This window comes from Orcinus orca, chromosome 1 (genome assembly GCF_937001465.1).
Source record: "Orcinus orca chromosome 1, mOrcOrc1.1, whole genome shotgun sequence".
NCBI classification, from domain to species: domain Eukaryota; kingdom Metazoa; phylum Chordata; class Mammalia; order Artiodactyla; family Delphinidae; genus Orcinus; species Orcinus orca.
This window is the reverse complement of record NC_064559.1, coordinates 59,100,174-59,119,158: the sequence shown is the minus strand read 5'-3', so window position 1 is coordinate 59,119,158 and position 18,985 is coordinate 59,100,174. Positions and strand designations below refer to the sequence as shown.

General features: G+C 39.9%; 1 protein-coding gene across 15 annotated transcripts in view; it reads left to right on the top strand.

Annotated features, from left to right (window-relative positions):
* Positions 1 to 5,209: 5,209 nt before the first annotated feature.
* PRRC2C (proline rich coiled-coil 2C) overlaps positions 5,210 to 18,985 on the top strand; it is a 98,568-nt gene continuing 84,792 nt past the window's right edge. For 4 of the 15 annotated variants that reach the window (XM_012533012.3, XM_012533010.3, XM_033428070.2 and 1 more), the window contains exon 1: positions 5,213 to 5,705. The gene's annotated coding sequence lies outside the window, so the exon portion shown is untranslated. Of the gene's footprint in view, positions 5,706 to 18,985 lie in introns of all 15 variants that reach the window. The other 11 variants (XM_012533011.3, XM_012533008.3, XM_012533009.3 and 8 more) reach the window with 5 other exon arrangements.

The following is an 18,985-nucleotide window of genomic DNA, read 5'->3' as shown; positions in this document are numbered from 1 at the left end:
GTTTATATAATGAGATTACATTTTCATACAATATTTGGGTATTATGGTTTTCATTATATCAGGCTCATACTATTTCACAATTTTACTAATTAAGATTTGCTGGGCCATTGGTGAAAGGAAACCAAAATTGTCATGTGCACATAAATATTTAAGAAACACTATTACTAATGAAGAATGATACCTTCATTGGTTCTTTTGTTTTTCACCTCATACCCCATAAATGTTCAGTACCTATGGGTTTATAGAATCAATCCCAATGAGAAGGGTAGAAACAATAAAACTGCTAGCAAATAAGCCTGGGCAATCACAAACAAAGTAGGTCATACTGTTTGGAGAATCAATTTGTTTTCAGTAAGAAACTAGGTTGCCCTATTTCATATATCAATTGGCAATTTGATGTTAACCTAAAATTAATGTTTAAAGAGCAGAACTGGAAATTAAATGCAAGTTTTCATTCAAACTGTCATGAAAACATTTTTGTTATGACAAATTTATCTACACTAAAAGGGTGTTAGGAGAGACGCAAATAATCCAAAACAAAATAAAATTTTTAAAGAGTATTATTTGGCTTTGAACACTGTACCAATATCTAGAGATTGCAGTGAGATTTTCCCCAAGATATTGGAAATAAGGATAATACGACTGCTTCCTGAAAGCTAAACTTTAAGATTATATACAATGCATATGAGCAGAAGTAGGCAAAGTCACCTTTAAAACACAAACTGGGGCTTACCCGGTGGCGCAGTGGTTGAGAGTCCGCCTGCCGATGCAGGGGACGCGGGTTCATGCCCCGGTCCAGAGGGATCCCACATGCCGCAGAGTGGCTGGGCCCATGAGCCATGGCCGCTGAGCCTGCGTGTCCAGAGCCTGTGCTCCACAACTGGAGAGGCCACAACAGTGAGAGGCCCGCGTACCGGAAAAAAAAAAAAAAAAAAAAGAAACTGGCCTGACTTGATTGTAACTTGACTTTTAATGAAGAATATTGTTAAGAGGTTTGGGTAGCCATGGAAACAGAGAAAAGAGCATACAGGGTCACTTTAGGGTCAATGCCCATCCAAATGCTGTCAGGAGAAAAGGAGCCCAAATCAACAGTGCAGCAGGATGCCCCGACTATATTGGAGATCAATGTACAAAGTTGCAACCATTGGAAACTGAGTATTTCTATCTCTGGGACAAAACAGTCCGGTCATGGAGTTAGATGAATGAAGAAGTGTCTGTATACACAACTCCACTTGTTCTGAACCTGTGCTCATCAAGCAACCTTCTGTTAATGCCTTTGGTTTCCTGAGTAGGTTTGTCTACATAGAAAATGCGCTGGCTTTGCAATCTTGAGTATTCAGGTATATAAATTACAGCTCTTGGAAATTAACAACTATTCTGGCTGTATACACCAGTCTTGTGACCTCAGTTAAGGTAAGTTCATCTGATGGCCGGAGCTGTTCTACATTGCTAATGAAAGATGTTTCTGTTCTAAAATACTCTAGACAACATCCTAGAGTATTTTGGAAAATTCACCAAAGTTATGCTTCCCTGTCTGCCTGGGGACAGTCAGCAGGCCTTTCGCTGGCAATGACCCTATATCAGCCAAGCTTTTCCATTTCAAAAAACTATTGATTATCAGTGGGGTGGGGGTTGAGTGCCTGTGATTTACCTCTCTTTATTATTTTATTTATTCCAACATTGCTACAGTGACAATTTCATGACCACAATGGTATAGAAGACAGCTCAGACCAGGAGAGGTGGTAGGTAACCTTTGGATATAAAATATACCATAAACAATTTATAAAGTGGACACAAGTTACCATCTACTACACATCCACCATATGTTTAAACACAGTATTATCATTACAGTCCCTCACTTACAGATATCCTTGCCTCCCTATGTTACACATGCCTGGTAAAACTCAGCATGGGTGAATCTTTCTACCTTTTCTGTAGCTGTACCAAAAGAGCTAACATTGCTGGAGAAATCATATGAATAAACTGAATGGCATATTTTAGATCCATAATCACAACTTCAAAAAATGCTCTCAGCAGATCATGCGAATCCTACTCTTCCTCACACTAGGTTTACTTTTTCACTCTCTGAGATAACTTTTGAATCTCCTTCTCCTCAAACTCCTACATACCAAGCCCTCTCAACAGATTATTTTGCTCCCTACTTCGCTGAGAAAATAGAAGCCATCAATGGGACTTCCCTTATGCTCCCATCATCAAATCATCAATTGTCCCTAGAGCTGCAACTATCTTCTCCTCCATCAGTGCTCTGGACTCACCTCTTCACACCTTCTCATGGATTTCTCTCTTTTAGTTTCCCTCTCTCTATTACATAATTGCCACCTCTTCCCTCTTCTGGATTATTCCTATTATCATACAAACATGATCTATTGTCTCCAATGTTTTAAAATGACTCTCTTTACTCCACATCTCTCCAGCCACTACTTTCTTTCCCTGTCATGACAGAGTTCAAGTTCTGGAAAGAATGGTTTATCTATAGTCTCCACTTTCTCAACATCTATCTAATTTTTAGCTCACTACCATATGGCTTTCTGACCTCACTGCTCCACCAAAAATTCTTGTAAAAGATACCAGCAACCTCCATGTTGCCAAATACAACGGACACTTCTGGCTCCTTCTTCATAAGACTTGACCTCTCAGCAGCATTTAACATAGTCGATTGCTCACACTTTCTTACAACACTCTCCTCTCTTGGCTTCTGTGACATCATCCTCTTGGGTTTTCCAGTTCTCTGGCATCTGCTCAATGTTCTTTGCTTAATCCTCCACCTCCACCTAACCTCCAAATGTTGTTGTTCTTTAGGTCTAGCCCTTTATTCTTTTGTTTCTCTAATCTCTCTCTCTGAGTTATCTTATCTCTTCCCACTGCTTGAAACACGTGAAGTACATATGAAACATGTCTATGAAGAGCAAATCTCTATCTCCAACCCCAACCTTCCCTCTGAGCCCAAGACATCCATGTCAACTGCATACTTTATCTACAGTTGGACACTATGTGAACACCTCAAATTTAACATGCCTAAAATCTAATTGTTCTCAATTTTTTCTTTTTAATATTTAATTTTTATTGCTCCACCAACCAAACTGCTTTCCTTCCCTCTCCCAACCCCATGGTCTCTATAAATGTCACTGTCATCCACCCAATTGTTCAAGCCATAAACCTATGTCATCGTTGTTTTTTTTTAATTTTTGGCCGCATTGTGCAGCATGCAGGATCTTAGGTCCCTGACCAGAGATGGAACCTGTGCCCCCTGCAGTGGAAGTGCAGAGTCTTAACCACTGGACTGCCAGGGAAGTCCCTAAATCTACGTCATCATTGATTCTTCTCTCTTCTTCACACCTTCCCCTCACTTAGAAGTGATCATCTCCCACAAGCAAATATATTCTAGCTCTAAAAATATATACCAAACCTGTCTACTTCTCTCCATCCCACAGCCTCTTATCCTACTCCAAGCTACTATCATTCTTCACTACTGTAATTACTTCATTACTGCCTAGTGGGGCTCCTTGCTTCTATTCTCACCTCCCTTTAATCCATTCTTCACACTCTTCACTCAGCAGTAACAGTGAGCTCCTTAAAATGGAAAATCAGACCATGTGACTCCCCTTCTTAAAATCTTCCAATGACTTTTCACTGTACCTGGAAGACATTCTGAACTCCTTACCCTGGCCTCCAAGGCCCCTCTAAGCCTAGCCCTTGTCTCTCCTTTTAGTTTCATCTTGTGCCACTCTCTCTTAACTAAGCTCCAGACAGACTCCTCCTAGTTCCTAGAACATTCCAAGCTCTTTCCCAAATCAGGGCACTTATAATTGCAGTTCATTTGGTCCAGAGCACTTTTCCACCTACTCTATGCATTGCTGAGTAGGTCCCTACTCTTATCATTTAGGTCCCAGTTTAAATGGCACCTTCTCAGAAAGGTACTCACTGACCACATAAAGTAAATCTGGAGTGCCTGTCTTCCTGGTTATTCTTTTCTTCCTTCCTGTTTCCCTTCCTTCCTTCCCTCTGTCTTTCCTTCCTTCCTGACCTTCTTTTCTCTCCCTTTTTTTCCCAGTTATTCTTTACCTTAATATCCTGTTTGTTTCCTTCACTGCACATATCCGAATCTACTATGTGATCTGCATCACTACACTGTTTCATTAGGACCAAGATCTTAACTTTTCTTTACCTTTGTATCCCAGTACCTAGCACATATAGTAGGTGCTCAATAAATATTTGGTGAGTCAATAACACAAACTTGAGAAGTAGGTGTTATTATCTCCATTTTACAAAATGAGAAAACTGAATTTAAGGGATGTTAACTTATCCATACTACATAGTAATTAATTAGCAGAACTGTTCATTCATACCTGTTTGAGTCTTATTTTAAAGCCTAAAAAATATGTAATCCTTTTTGTATCTTAAACACAATGCTATATATACTTACATAAGCATGCACACTATATACACACATGTATGCACTATATATGTATACACACATTTATCATTTGTTTCTCATAACAATTTTATCACTCACAAAAATTTTTCTGATTGTAAAATCTGGAAATTACAGAAAGCCATGCATAAAATATTTTTAAACATCTGATGGCTCTAAGAAAACTATTGTTAAAGTATTTAGCATTATAAACATTTCAGAGTACTTTTTTTTTTTTTTTTTTTTGCGGTATGCGGGCCTCTCACTGTTGTGGCCTCTCCCATTGTGGCGCACAGGCTCCGGACGCGTAGGCTCAGCGGCCACGGCTCACGGGCCCAGCCGCTCCGCGGCATGTGGGATCTTCCCGGACCGGGTCACGAACCCGCCTCCCCTGCATCGGCAGGCGGACTCTCAACCACTGCGCCACCAGGGAAGCCCCAGAGTACATTTTAAAGTCTTTTTTTTAATGACTATGCATATATGTGTGTTTTTAATAGCATATTTAGGGCATAAGCGTATTATGGCTTAAGCATTCCCTTGTCCTTAAACATTATTCTGAATTTAATGGCTTCCAAATATTCCATAATATTGGTGTAACATAATGCATTTATCTCTGTATCTTTATTAACAAACAGATTTTGGTATTATGAATACTGAGTATTGTGTATGTACATTTCTAGAAAATACCGATACTGCCAAATACCAAGGTTAAAGATTATGTATAGTTTTATTTTGATACACACTGCCAAAGTGTTGTTTTAACCAATTCACACAACTATCCAGCACCTACAAGAGTGCTCACTTCCGTGAGGCATAACAACCTGTAATGAGGTCTCTAAGAGTTCCTGGAGAGATCTCAGGCGAAATCTTCACCCTGCATCTTGGGCTCTGATCGCAGGAACTCCCTCGGTCCAGCAAGCGGCGCCGTCGCCTTCCGTCGAGGTTGGGTCGTCACGGAGACCTCACGTGATCCGGCCGTCTCTGCGCCGGGGGGCGGTCTTGCGGGGATTTGCCTTACGTACGCCGCCGCATGACGTCGTACGTAGGGGCTGGCTAGCCGCCATCTTGTTTCTTTTTCTCGCTCGCTATTTCCCTCTCGAGAAGAAGCGAAAGTGCTTTGGCGGTTTGTCCATCCGCAGCTTCGGCTCTCTGGGGCCCGGGGTCCTTACAGCCGCCCCCTACCCCTAATTTCCCCTTCCCCTTCCCCCTATCAGAGCTCTGCGGAGCCCCTCGAAGCGCGCAGGCACACTCAGCTTGACACTCATCCTGGCCGGTAAGGAAAGCGAGGGCGTAGGAGCTGCGATCAAAGCGGGCCCTATCCGGGAGGGCTGGCGTGGGGCGGCCCGGGGCGTGGGAGCACACGCCGACCTGGCGCCCAGAGACGAGGGAGCCGCGTGGAGAGGGCCTTGGGTCCGGGCATCCTCTTTTTCTCTTTGGCTACCATCATCTCTGCTTCTGGGGGAGCCTCGGCCTCTTGCTTGGGGAGCGGGAAAAACCGGAGTCAGACCCGCCCCATGTGGTCTGCAGCGGGAGTTCCGGACCCGTCGGCCTCCTCCCACTCAGGCCCTGTAGGGGGATTACGCGCGTTGCCGGGTAAGGGAAGGGAGTTTCCTTCCCGCGGGATAGGCGGGTGCGCGGTCTCTTTTCCTAGTGTGGGTATGTGTCCCCCCAAACAACTCAGAGGCTCATCTAGGCTCTTTAATGCCTACCTCTTTTTCATGTTTAGTGAGGGTGAAAATTGCAATGAGTAGTGTGCGGGAGAGACCGGGTTAAAGGCCGGGCTCGGTGAGAGGCTCTTCGGGGAATGAGGACCAGTCCTACTTCCGCTAGGGACGTGCTTCCCCAACTCCAGAGGCGGGTTCGGATAGTCTTTTCTCACCCTAGGCCTCTGCATCCGCTAACTTGGTGAATCTCACTCCGCAGCTTTCTCTCTTTGAGATAGCATTAGTGTTGGTGTTACGGTAAAGGCCCCACTTTAGGGCTTGAAGAAAAGGGCATAGGGGGCCAATAGGAGCACTGATAAATTCTTCCTTCCCTTGAGAGGAATGTGTCTAATTCCTTTAAAGGGATGTGTATATGTTTTGACTTGATCTGAGATTCTTTTGAGGTTTCCGACGTGTCTGATGTTTGCTGGCTTCTAAGGCTAGCCGGATTTCCGCATTGACCGATCTTCAGACTATGTCCATAGATTCATACCTCGCCAGGGTACTTAGAATTGTACAGTAGGCAACTGTGCTGTAAGATTTTCATTTGGAATGCCCCCAGAAGAATCGGGATTTTTGATTAAATGCTTGATAGCTTATTCCCGCAAATAAAAATGATAGGGTGATACTTAAACGCCCACTAAGCCCAACTCCAGCATTTGTTAGAAGTAGATTAACCTCCTCTGTTGGTAATTAAGATGCTGCTCAGACTGGAGCCATTTTTAGGTGTGTGTCATAAATGCACTGCAGCATCTTTTCTGGTTCACTTCAAATGCATTGATCCCCTAAAAAAAGGAATAGGTTGAATTTGAGTTTCTAGCATATAGTCAACGAGTAATTCTCTCCTTTTCCATAATGGAATTTTCAGAATATAGACTTTTTACTTTTGTGTTTCGGTATGTGGCTGTTTTCCCTCCACTAGTTGACCTTTTACCATGTACTGAGCACATAAATAAGCTCTTTACAGACATTCTCTTTGTTAATCCTACAGCAAGCCTTTGAGGGAGGTACTATCATCATCCCCATTTTACAGATGAGGAAATGAAATCTGAGAAATTAAAGTAGTTTGACCAAGGTCACACAGCAGTTATTGATGGTGCTGTATAGATTCAAACCCAGGTTGTCTAAACGCAAAGGGGATGCTCTAAGCTGTCGAACTGCCTCCCTGTTTCTTGTAATTTTGCAAACTATAGGACCTAAATAAGATACAGCATTATTAACCTAGTTTCTGTTTTCCTTGACTTAGTATAGAAACATGGTTGCATGTGAAGGTTAAAGTGTTCCAAGGTGTAAAAAATACATTATAGCTACTCTGGGGATAGAAAAGCCAGTCGAGTAAAACTCAAATGCTGTGGTATGACAGATAAGTTTTAAATTTTGATATCTGGCCTATATTATTGATAAAATATTTCCTCATCTGTAAAATGGAGATGATAATAGTAGTAACTCCTTCAAAGGCTTGCTGTAGGTTTATCACAGATAATGTATGTAAAGAGCTTATTACTGTGCTCAGTACATAGTAAAAGGTCAACTAGTAGTGGAAGGAGAATGACAGAATACTGGTAGAAGAAAATACTCTTCTTCCAAGCAGTGGGTAACCTGTATATTCTCAGAATGGAGTATACCTTTGGGAACTTAAGAAATAGTTTTCCTTTTTTTTTTTTTTAAGGCTTTTTTGGACTTAAATATCTTTTTTTTCTTTTTTTTTACACTTATATATTGGGTTTTGTTTCTTAAAGATTTCTTCATGTTCTAGAGTCAGTACCCCTGTGATCAGTATATTGGGCATAGCTGAAAATACAGAAGTTCTGCCTCATTCAAAGTCCCTGTCTCCCCTCTACCCCTACCCCACCCCACCATCCTTATGATAAAATGTCTTTGAAGATTATATTATGTCCTCCTCTCCCTCCAAGTGGTTTCCTTCTTCCCCCAGACCCCAAACACCACTTCAGTTTGTAATTCAGTTGAGGAACTCGTTTTTCAGATGCTATTTATGCCATATTTGTGTAAGGCACGAATTGATCATTCATAAAATGTTGACACAAACTGGTATAGAACCCTATTCTTACCATGAAGGAGATCCAAAAGTTGTGTCTGCCTGAGTTATGACTAATATACTTTCAGTAAAGCGAGCCTTGTCATCTTATGAATAGACTGACACAATGAAAGCTTGTCTCAGTCTGTGTTAACTGTTGCTTCGAAGTCTTGAGAATTAATAACTTAGTTTTGAGTCATAACATTTAAAAATTCTCAATAATGCCATTGATGCATCAGTCAGGACATCTTTGGGGGTAAAAGTGTTCTCTAGAGAGGGTGATTTCAGTAAAATTTTTATTGTATGTGTGTCCTCCCCCCTTCCCCAAAGGCTAAATGTAGTCTGACCCTTTTGCCAGTTATATTTCTAGTCATTATTTTGCTCTAGATTGACAGAATGCCTGTCACATTTTGGGGGCTTTGTGTGCACATATTTTCTGGCAAATCAGAACAAGGACTATTACTGAGTTTCAACAGTTGTCTAGTTGACAGAAACTTTTATGTGGTTAGCCTATACCTAGAGTTGAACACAAGATAGCAGTGGAATTATTACTGTTAATGTAATGTACTCACCCATGTGTGGTGCTGCTAGGTGCTCTACATTAAAGAAGAGCAGGACATAATCAGCAATTGTGAAGCACATCTAGTATTAAAAAAACACTATTGGGTGTTTTTTTTTAATTTATTTAATTTTGGCTACGTTGGGTCTTTGTTGCTGCGCATGGGCTTTCTCTAGTTGCGGCGAGCGGGGGCTACTCGAGCGGGGGCTACTCTTCGTCGCGATGCACAGGCTTCTCATTGTGGTGGCTTCTCGTTGCAGAGCACGGGCTCTGGGCATGTGGGCTTCAGTAGTTGTGGCATGCGGGCTCAGTAGTTGTGGTTCACGGGCTCTAGAGCACAGGCTCAGTAGTTGTGGCACATGGGCGGCTTAGTTGCTCCGCGGCATGTGGGATCTTCCCGGACCAGGGCTTGAACCCGTGTCCCCTGCATTGGCAGGCATATTCTAAACCACTGCGCCAACCAGGGAAGCCCCAATACTGGGTATTATTTACATAACATTATATAGTAGTTTTCTGTTTCTTGTCTGCCTTCTGATATTAGTCTGTTTTCCTTTACTAGACTGTTTCCGTGTCTTATCACTTTGTACAGTGGTTCGCATGTATCTAGAGTTTATTATATGTTATTGAATAAATGAGATTAGGAAACAGAAAGATTAGACCCACAACTAAGGTTCAACTGACAAATGCCTTAGTGGAGCAAAAGAATACCCCAGTCATTTTTCCCCCTTTATTTACCTATTAGAATAGTATCAGATGCTTTCAAATAGTTTGTGTTTATGTTCTGTACATTGTGAGATTTCTTTGCATCAGATTATCCTTACTAATTTTTAGATTTATTCAACAAACATTACAGATTCTTTTAATTTTGTAAGGCACAGTGCATGAGAGGAAAATGGCTTTTGGTTCGTACTGCCGAGATGTTCACAGTCTTAAGGATTAATATTAAAAGTTATCATGTGATCTTTGGATTCATACCAGAATATAAAAATAAAGATATACAGACAGGTAATGGAAATTTGGGGCAGAAAATTCATATATGGAAAATTGTCCATAGTATATAGGTCGAGTACCCAGTTGGTTACAAGTAAAGGCATGATGGCCAGGAGGGACTAAGAATAATTGTAATTATTAATATTTAGTGAGCACTTACCATGCCAGGCACTGAGCTAAGAACACTTTGAGGATTATCTCTTTCATTCCATACAATAAGCCTAGAATGTGGATTATTTTATTCCCATTACACAACTAGAAAACTGGATTTAAAGAGATGTAGTAATTTGTTCAAAGTTACTTAGCTAGAAGGTGAGATTCAGATTATTGACCCAGAGCCTGAGTGCTTAACTTCTATGCTACATGGATTTCCCAGTGGCCAGTGTTTCTCAAACTTCAGTCATTCACAATTTTTGCTTTATCTTCAAACCATCTGTCAATATTTTTGTTTAATTTAGCTTCCTATCTTTTAATTAAGTGAGTTTAAAAGAAAAATTTATGTGATTATTTGGTGTTAGAGTTTTTTCCCCCCAACATGTGTTAAACATGTAATTTTAAATATTCCTCTATGGACTACTTAAAATCATCTAATATACCATCAGTACTCATTTGTATCCTACCCTTTGGGACATAACTGCTATAAGAAATGAATACTGCATAGGATCAGGCAGCAGTTGGAATTAATGAAGGCCAGAAGTGATGAAAGCCTAAAAATAGAATAGATTCATCAAACAGGAAATGGCAGCATTACAGGAGTAGAGATATAAATTAGAGCCTTAACTACATACTTGGGACAACCATTTCCAGGATGAACTGCAAAGTGGAGTGGGTTTATTTAGACAGAGAAATGTAACAGGATGTCGAAGATAATCTATGGCAAGAGAAGGAGAACCAGAATGACTAACTTAAGAAAGAAGTCACTACAGAAATCAGGGTGGAAAAGGAAAATCTCTAAAATAGGATTGTGACAGCCAAATGTAGCAGAGTTCAGAAAAATATGTGAGATAGGGCTCTTGGATTTGGCTTGAGTGATCCTTGGTGACCCTAAGAGAATTTAAGTCAATTAATGAGGCTGAAAGGTTATAAGCAGGGAGGAATAAGTAGTGAGACCTCTTGATTTTTAGGTGTGTTGAATACTCAAAATGAGCTCTGGACTAGGAGTTTGAAAATCTGGGGTTAATCCTTTTGTCACTTGGGGGCAAGTGACTTGGCTTCTTCAAGTTGTGGATACACTATTCATCTGGAAAATAAGGATAATATCGGTTTCCCCTATCTTAGAGGATTGTTACAAAGATCACATTAAATGTATTTCTTATACTTTTTGAGTTTAATATTCTTTGATATCACATGAGTCTTAACCACATTTAAAACAAAAGGGACGCATGAAAAGTAGAAAGTTGAATTACGGGAGGATAGGTTCTCAACGAGATTGGAAGATCTCCTCATGGTGCATATGTAGTTAGAGAATGGGTGTCTAGAGAGGTTAATAATCGATCTTCCTCCTTTCCTAATGAATAATCTGAAAGTGCAGGGCTGCTGTATATGGTTGTACCATTTGTGCACTGCACAAAGATGCCTGGCTGAAGGAGGCAACAAGGACTGAAATCTAGCCCTTGATCTGCTTTCAGAGTCCTGTGCCCTGGCTAGGCCTCCAGCAGAAATTGTGCCTCCACTTCTCTTCTCCCTCACAAGACATCAGCCCTCTCACCAAGATGAGTACCTGTATCTTCCCAGAGGGTGTGTTTTTCTATTTGCACAAAGGCCCTGTGGAGGCCAGTGCTCTGAAAGGCTCCTTAAGGAGACATATTAAGGATATGGGTTTAGAGCAACATCAAAAACATTTGGGAGACTGGAGAAATGGTCACTAGGAACAGAAAGCTTAGAACTTATTATGAAAATGGGTTAAGTAGTTGCCCAACAGCAAGTACAGAATTCTAGTTTATCCAGTGTATTTTAAAGATGGGCATTATAACTTATTAAGTGTTTCTAATAATTTGGAAACAAATGTTTATTAAAATATCATATGTAGATTATCAGCTTTCAAAGAGGAAAGAGAATATATGAATAAAACTATACTTAACATTTTAATCTTCAAAAAAACCACTTTATACTTTTTCAGTTGCAATTACAATTTATATTTTTGGCAATATGACTATTGTTGCTTGGCCTATATTTGTATATATTTTTAATGTTATTTATTTTGATGTTTGAACTTTTTTTGGGGGCTGTGTTGGGTCTTCATTGCTGCGTGCAGGCTTTCACTAGTTGTGGCGAGCGGGAGGTACTCTTCGTTGTGGTGCGCGGGCTTCTCATTGCGGTGGCTTCTCTTGTTGTGGAGCACAGGCTCTAGGTGCGTGGGCTTCAGTAGTTGTGGCACGAGGGCTCAGTAGCTGTGGCTCATGGGCTCTAGAGCTCAGGCTCAGTAGTTGTGGCATACGGGCTTAGTTGCTCCGCAGAATGTGGGATCTTCCCGGACCAGGGATCAAACCCGTGTCCCCTGCATTGACAGGTGGATTTCTTTTTTTTTTTTTTAAACACCTTTATTGGAGTATAATTGCTTTACAACAGTGTGTTAGTTTCTGCTTTATAACAAAGTGAATCAGTTATACATATACATATGTTCCCCTATCTCTTCCCTCTTGCGTCTCCCTCCCTCCCACCCTCCCTATCCCACCCCTCTAGGTGGTCACAAAGCCCCGAGCTAATCTCCCTGTGCCATGCGGCTGCTTCCCACTAGCTATCTATTTTACGTTTGGTCGTGTATATATGTCCATGCCATTCTCTCACTTTGTCACAGCTTACCCTTCCCCCTCCCCATATCCTCAAGTCCATTCTCTAGTAGGTGTGTCTTTATTCCCGTCTTACCCCTAGGTTCTTCATGACCTTTTTTTTTTTTCCTTAGATTCCATATATATGTGTTAGCATACGGTATTTGTTTTTCTCTTTCTGACTTACTTCACTCTGTATGACAGACTCTAGGTCCAGGCAGGTGGATTCTTAACCACTGTGCCACCAGGGAAGTCCCTTGGCCTGTATTTTTAAGAAACTGGGGTTTTTTTTTTTGTTTTGTTTTGGTTTTTGTCGTCGTTGTTGTTTTTGCGGTATGCGGGCCTCTCACTGCTGTGGCCTCTCCCGTCGCGGAGCACAGGCTCAGCGGCCATGGCTCACGGGCCCAGCCGCTCTGCGGCATGTGGGATCCTCCCGGACCGGGGCACGAACCCGTGTCCCCTGCATCAGTAGGCGGACTGTCAACCACTGCGCCACCAGGGAAGCCCTAAGTAACTGTTTTTAATGTTAGGTTTAAACTTTGTAGATCTGAATTGAACATAATATGAAGAATTACTTCTGAAATGGGACAGATAGAGAAATTTTATTTTAAAAGCAGGGAAAGGATGTTATTGAAATAAGCCTTTTGACAGAGATGTGGAAGGTTGGTTATATTGCTGTATAAGTGTTAAAATTTTGATTAAGAAAAATTGGATTTTTTGATATGTGTAGTTACAGGTAGCCCACACCACAATTAGGATACAGAATGTAGAAAGATGAAATATCTCCCAACTGTAGAATCAGAGTCTTCTGACATTTTGGAGACACAAAATATCTCTCCTGATGAAGAAAGAGCTATTGAGTAAGGATTGAAAAGTCAAGAATAGCTTATATGTGCTGATTGCTTGATTTCCTGACCTGACCAAAAAATAAATAAATAAATTTCTTTGGTTGTATAGTTATATTTATGACAAATTTGAAAACATGGAAAAAATGAAAGTAGAAAGTAGGAGAAAGAGATGGGTAGGTTAACATGTCTCAAGACAGATCGTTTTAATGGTAGAGGAATAGAGCCAGTGCTTGGTGGGGAGGGATGCTAACCCATTCTCTACACTTAAAAATTTAAACTTACAATTCCAACCCTTAAAGGCAGCCCTTTAGTTATATGAAAGGTTTAGAATAATTCATGATGTTGGATGAGCATCTTGAACAGAATGCTTCTCTTTTTCTCCCATAAAATCCAACATACTTGCCTTTAAAAAATAAAGTTGACTAAGAACTTATTTATGCATTAGTTTTTATTTACTATCTATAAGTTTTGAAAATGTTATTACCGTTTATTAAGCTCATTATTAAGTACCAGACACCATCTAACAGCTTTATACACGCTTAAATCTCACAACAGACTAGAAGATATAGCCAACAGATGAGGAAATAAAAATTCAGGATTATATTTAATGACTGGAAATGCTTATGCCATAAATATGTGTATGCCACAATTATGCTATAAAAACACGTCGCTACTAAATGTTAGAGCTGGGATTTAAACTGAATCTGTTGTAAGAGAAGTAATTGTGTAATACGAACAGTTTTAAAATACTACAAGTTGTCCAAAAGAGTGCTCTGGCAGTCACCTTATAGAGTAAGTGATAGACACACAGCTTTACTTTGCTGGGATAGTAATTTATAATACAGAAGATTTGATAGCTACATTTCTTTTCTGATAAGGCTTTCTTGGCCCCAGAAACTTAATTCACATATTTCAGTTTCTAAGAACAGTCTGAGCCCTTCTACCATTTTGATTAAAACTGCAACAGATTTATTGGTATTACACTTTGTTTTTAAAAATAACAATTTTTAATGCTTTTGCTGTAGTGCTATTTGTAGTAGAGGCAGTCAACGTGGTGATATTCTTAGCTTTACTATTATAATAGCAGATGATCTTAAAAATATTGGATGTCACTCTAACTTTATTTTTTTAATTTATTTTTTATTGAAGTGTGGTTGATTTACAATGTTGTATTAGTTTCAGGTGTATAGCAAAGTGACTCAGTTATACACATATATATATATTCTTTTTCAGATTTTTTTCCATTATGGGTTATTACAAGATGGTGAATATAGTTCCCTGTGCTGTACAGTAGATCCTTGTTGTTTCTCTTATATATATACTAGTGTGTATCTGTTAATCCCAAACTCCTAATTTATCCCCCCACCCTTTCCTTGTTGGTAACCATGTTTGTTTTCTATGTCTGTGAGTCCTTCTCACAGAAAGTGATATCTCACATGTAAGTGATATCATATATTTGTCTTTGTCTGATTTACTTCACTTAGTATGATAATCTCTAGGTCCATCCATGTTGCTGCAAATAGTGTTATGTCACTCTGAATAACTAAGTGATTATAACAGTTAGCAATGGAAGTGACCTTAGAAGTTGACCAGTTCAACCCCTCACTCAAAGCAGAAGTTACCTTTTAAAATATTTTTGATAAAGGCTTATCTTGCTGTTGCTTGAACATATGTGGTGCCCAGGAAGACACTGTAGTCAACCTTTAACAGTCATTTTAAGATCTTCTAAATTTCCAAATATTTGAACACCATGATAGCATTCAAACCTCTTCACTTTCACTTGGCTTCCATCATCTGCACGAGGATTTGGCTTTCTTTTCAGAGCTCTTTTTTCCCCCACAAAGAAACAGTTATGTATCTCTTCACGAGAGTTACTGTTTCTTTAAAAAGCAAAACAAACTCTGGGGATGAGACAGCAGGAGAGATAGGGAGAGATGTCTAAGCTTATTTCCTAGAAGCATCCTTCTCTCACATACCTCATGGCATTGTGGCATTTTGTGCCTCAGGAAAATTACTTATCACTTCATTTCACAGCTCTTTGGGTTGCTTGGCTAATGGTGAAAGTAGAGAATGAGTTTAAGATATAACTTGTTTCCACCTATGGGTAAACTGAACAGTTACGAAATTTTTCTTTTGTATCCAATTTAGTTTGTTTTTAATGTTTGTCTTAATGAAGACCAGAATTGAGCGTAATGCTCTAAACAATGTGATAAACACAAGATTCAGTAGAACTGTCACAATTCTAGATTTGTGCATTAGATTTCTATCAAAGTAGCAATTTTTGTAAAGCAGTGCTGTCACACTACTAGCTGTTACTAACTGTCCTGTTTTATATGAACAGGCTGGGTCTGTATTCTGTATGAAATTCAGTTCTTGAGCTATGACTAACTACCTATTCTTTTTTTTTTTTTCTTTTTTTTGGTACGCGGGCCTCTCACTGTTGTGGCCTCTCCCGTTGCGGAGCACAGGCTCCGGATGCGCAGGCTCAGCGGCCATGGCTCACGGGCCCAGCCGCTCCGCGGCACGTGGGATCTTCCCGGACCGGGGCACGAACCTGTGTCCCCTGCATCGGCAGGTGGACTCTCAACCACTGCGCCACCAGGGAAGCCCACTACTTATTCTTAAATCCAATTTAATTTTATCCAGCATTCCAAGAAAGTCATTAAATCTTAAGAAAGTCGTTAAGCGCATTGTTACTCTTTCAGATGTTTGTGTCATATGTGGTGTCTACTTTCCAGGTCTTTATTCAAGTTTTTGACAAAAGGCTTTGAAAAGGACAGGGTCCAATATATTAGTTTTTCTGGTCACATTACTTCATATTGACTTACTTGAATATAAAATAATTTTCAGCCTCAAATATTATATGATCCTATTTGTATTTAAGGAGGAGTGTATAAAGACTAGTACTTTGATTAATGTGTTTAAAGTCAAACTGCGGGGGGGGGAGTTAGTCAAAAGTAAACTTTTTAGAAAGGTAATATTTTACATTATAAATCAACTATACTCCAATAAAAATTAATTTAAAAAAATTTTTTAGAAAGGTAATATTTTGTGAATGCTGATTGACCTGGAACTCAGAGGAGTGTGGTGAATGTCTTGACTTTTTATTTTAAATGAGTTAAAATTTGAGTTATAAAATGCTGTTTTCTGAAGTTAATACATCAATCCCGTCTATCTTTGTTAGCTACCATGAGAAAATACCATAGGCAAGGTGGCTTAAAAAACAAAGTTATTTTTCACAGTTCTGAAGGCTGGAAGTCCAAGATCACGGTGCCAGTGTAGTCAGGTTTGGCTGAATGCCTTCTAGCTGAGTCCTCGCATGGCTGAGTAGAGCTCTGATGTCTCTTCCTCTTATAAGAGAACTAATCCCATTATGAGGCCCCACGTTCATCACTTCATTTAACCCTAATTACCTCCCAAAGGTCCCAGCTCCAAATACTTTCTATTACATTGGTAGTTAGGGCTTCAACATATGAATTTTGGGGGGACACAGTTCAGTTCATAGTAACCCCCTCTTTTACAGTCTATAGTGCATTGATTTTTATGCTTTTTACATTGTTACACTTCAAAATAATATTTCTACAACAGTTGGAATACATTCATTAATTGAGATATTACTATGTTTTGTTGCTTTAATTTTTTTATCCTTGATATTCAACTCTGTATTGTAACGGAGTAAGTTTTTTTTTTAATTAATTAATTTTTTGCCTGTGCTGGGTCTTCATTGCTGCTCGCGGGCTTTCTCTAGTTGCAGCAAGCAGGGGCTACTCTTCATTGCAGTGCACGGGCTTCTCATTGCGGTGGCTTCTCTTCTTGTGGAGCACAGGCTCTAGGTGCGCGGGCTTCAGAAGTTGTGGCACGTGGGCTCAGTAGTTGTGGCTGGTGGGCTCTAGAGCATAGGCTCAGTAGTTGTGGCACACTGGCTTAGTTGCTCCGTGGCATGTGGGATCTTCCCGGACCAGGGCTTGAACCCGTGTCCCCTGCATTGGCAGGAGGATTCTTAACCACTGCACCACCAGGGAAGTCCCCAGAGTAAGTTTTGATACGAAAAACTTGAATCTTTTAAAATCTCTTAACCTCAAATGACATGTTATTTATTATGTATTTTAAAGGTTTTATGCTTATCTCTTCTATAATGAAAATTGAGTTCTGATTTTCATACGGTGAGGTTATCTTGGTTACTGGCTTTGACAGTAATCTTGGCTCCATCACTTCCTAGCCTTATGAGTTTTACTTCTCTAAGGTTGTTTCTTCATTGGGTAAGTTTTGGTGACTTGGGCTTTGAGCTCTTCTTATTTCCAGTCTGATATTTTTACATTCTAAATCTCTAGAGCTCAGATTTTAAAAAATTGGCTTCAAGAGACATTACAAAATTAGAATGTATAGAAATCGGATCCCTCTTTATGTTAGAAATGGGAGAAATAAATATAGAAGATTATTCAGGGTTTTAAACTAGAGGTTAGGGAAAATGGTTATGGTGAAATTGGGAAGAACATGTTTGGGAAAGCAGATAAGCTTTTAGACTTTTTTGGGGGTTGGATAGTCTTAATCTCAAAGAAATGTTGTAAAAATAATACAGAGAATTTCCATATTCGTTCATTCATATTCCCTGATTGTTAATAGTTTGCTGTATTTGTTTTACCATTCTCTGTGTGTACATGTACCTATGCACACACTCACACATATGTTCTTGACCTTTAATGTCTTGGTCTAAACCCTGTCATTACCTGAAACGTTACATTCAAATCACAAGCCCCTATGCCTCCACTTTTCATTCAGTACATTTTCTCCTGCTGTTTTTATTAAATGAACAGAGCAATCCATAGTAAGCTTGACTCAGCAAGCATTCAATAATCACTACTGTTAAGAGCTTTTATTCAATCTTTTTGAAATTTCCAGTTCCTTCTCCTCTCCTCCTTATTTTTTTCCAGCTTGTCTTACTTCACTCTCTGATTTAGACTTCCATGAAATGTTAATCTAACCATTCTCCTGGCAGTATCCTCATCTCCCTTGCTTTTCTTTACACCTACCTGGCGCAACTCTAATTCTTATTCGATCCAGCTGCTTTGTGCCTCCCACCACTCCCTACTCCTAGACATGCTGCTGGACATTGTTAACAGTCTTCAAACTGCACAGGCTTGGGAATACTGTATATTCCCGGTTTCCAGCTTCTACTCAGGTTTCAGTGCTGCCTGTCAATGCCTCGTTTTACTATTTGGCTGTCTTTTCTCCCAGTTCTTTGCAAATCTTTTCCAGCCTTCTCAAATCTCCACTCAGTTGATGAGATCAGCATGTCTCTTTTTCATTTGTTCCTAGTAGTGCCTGATTAGTAGGCACTGGGTAAATATTTTTTTTGCGTGGATGGCGGAATTAAACATTTTTAGTGCGTAGTTCTGTCAAGAAACTTAAGTGAAGATGTTTTGTTCTATACGCAATTAAAAATGAATGTCTAAAGATTGTAGCTTGAAGGAAGGATTTGGTTGGGAATTATCCTTACTGAAGCAGTGAACAGTAGATGAGATGGCTAAAGAGGTAAGCACATAGAGAAGAGAGCTGACAAAAGCAGCTAACATTTATGTAGAGGGATAGGAAAAGAAAATGAGGCAGATGTCAGTCACAGAAACCAGTGAAAATGGTTTACACAGAAGCT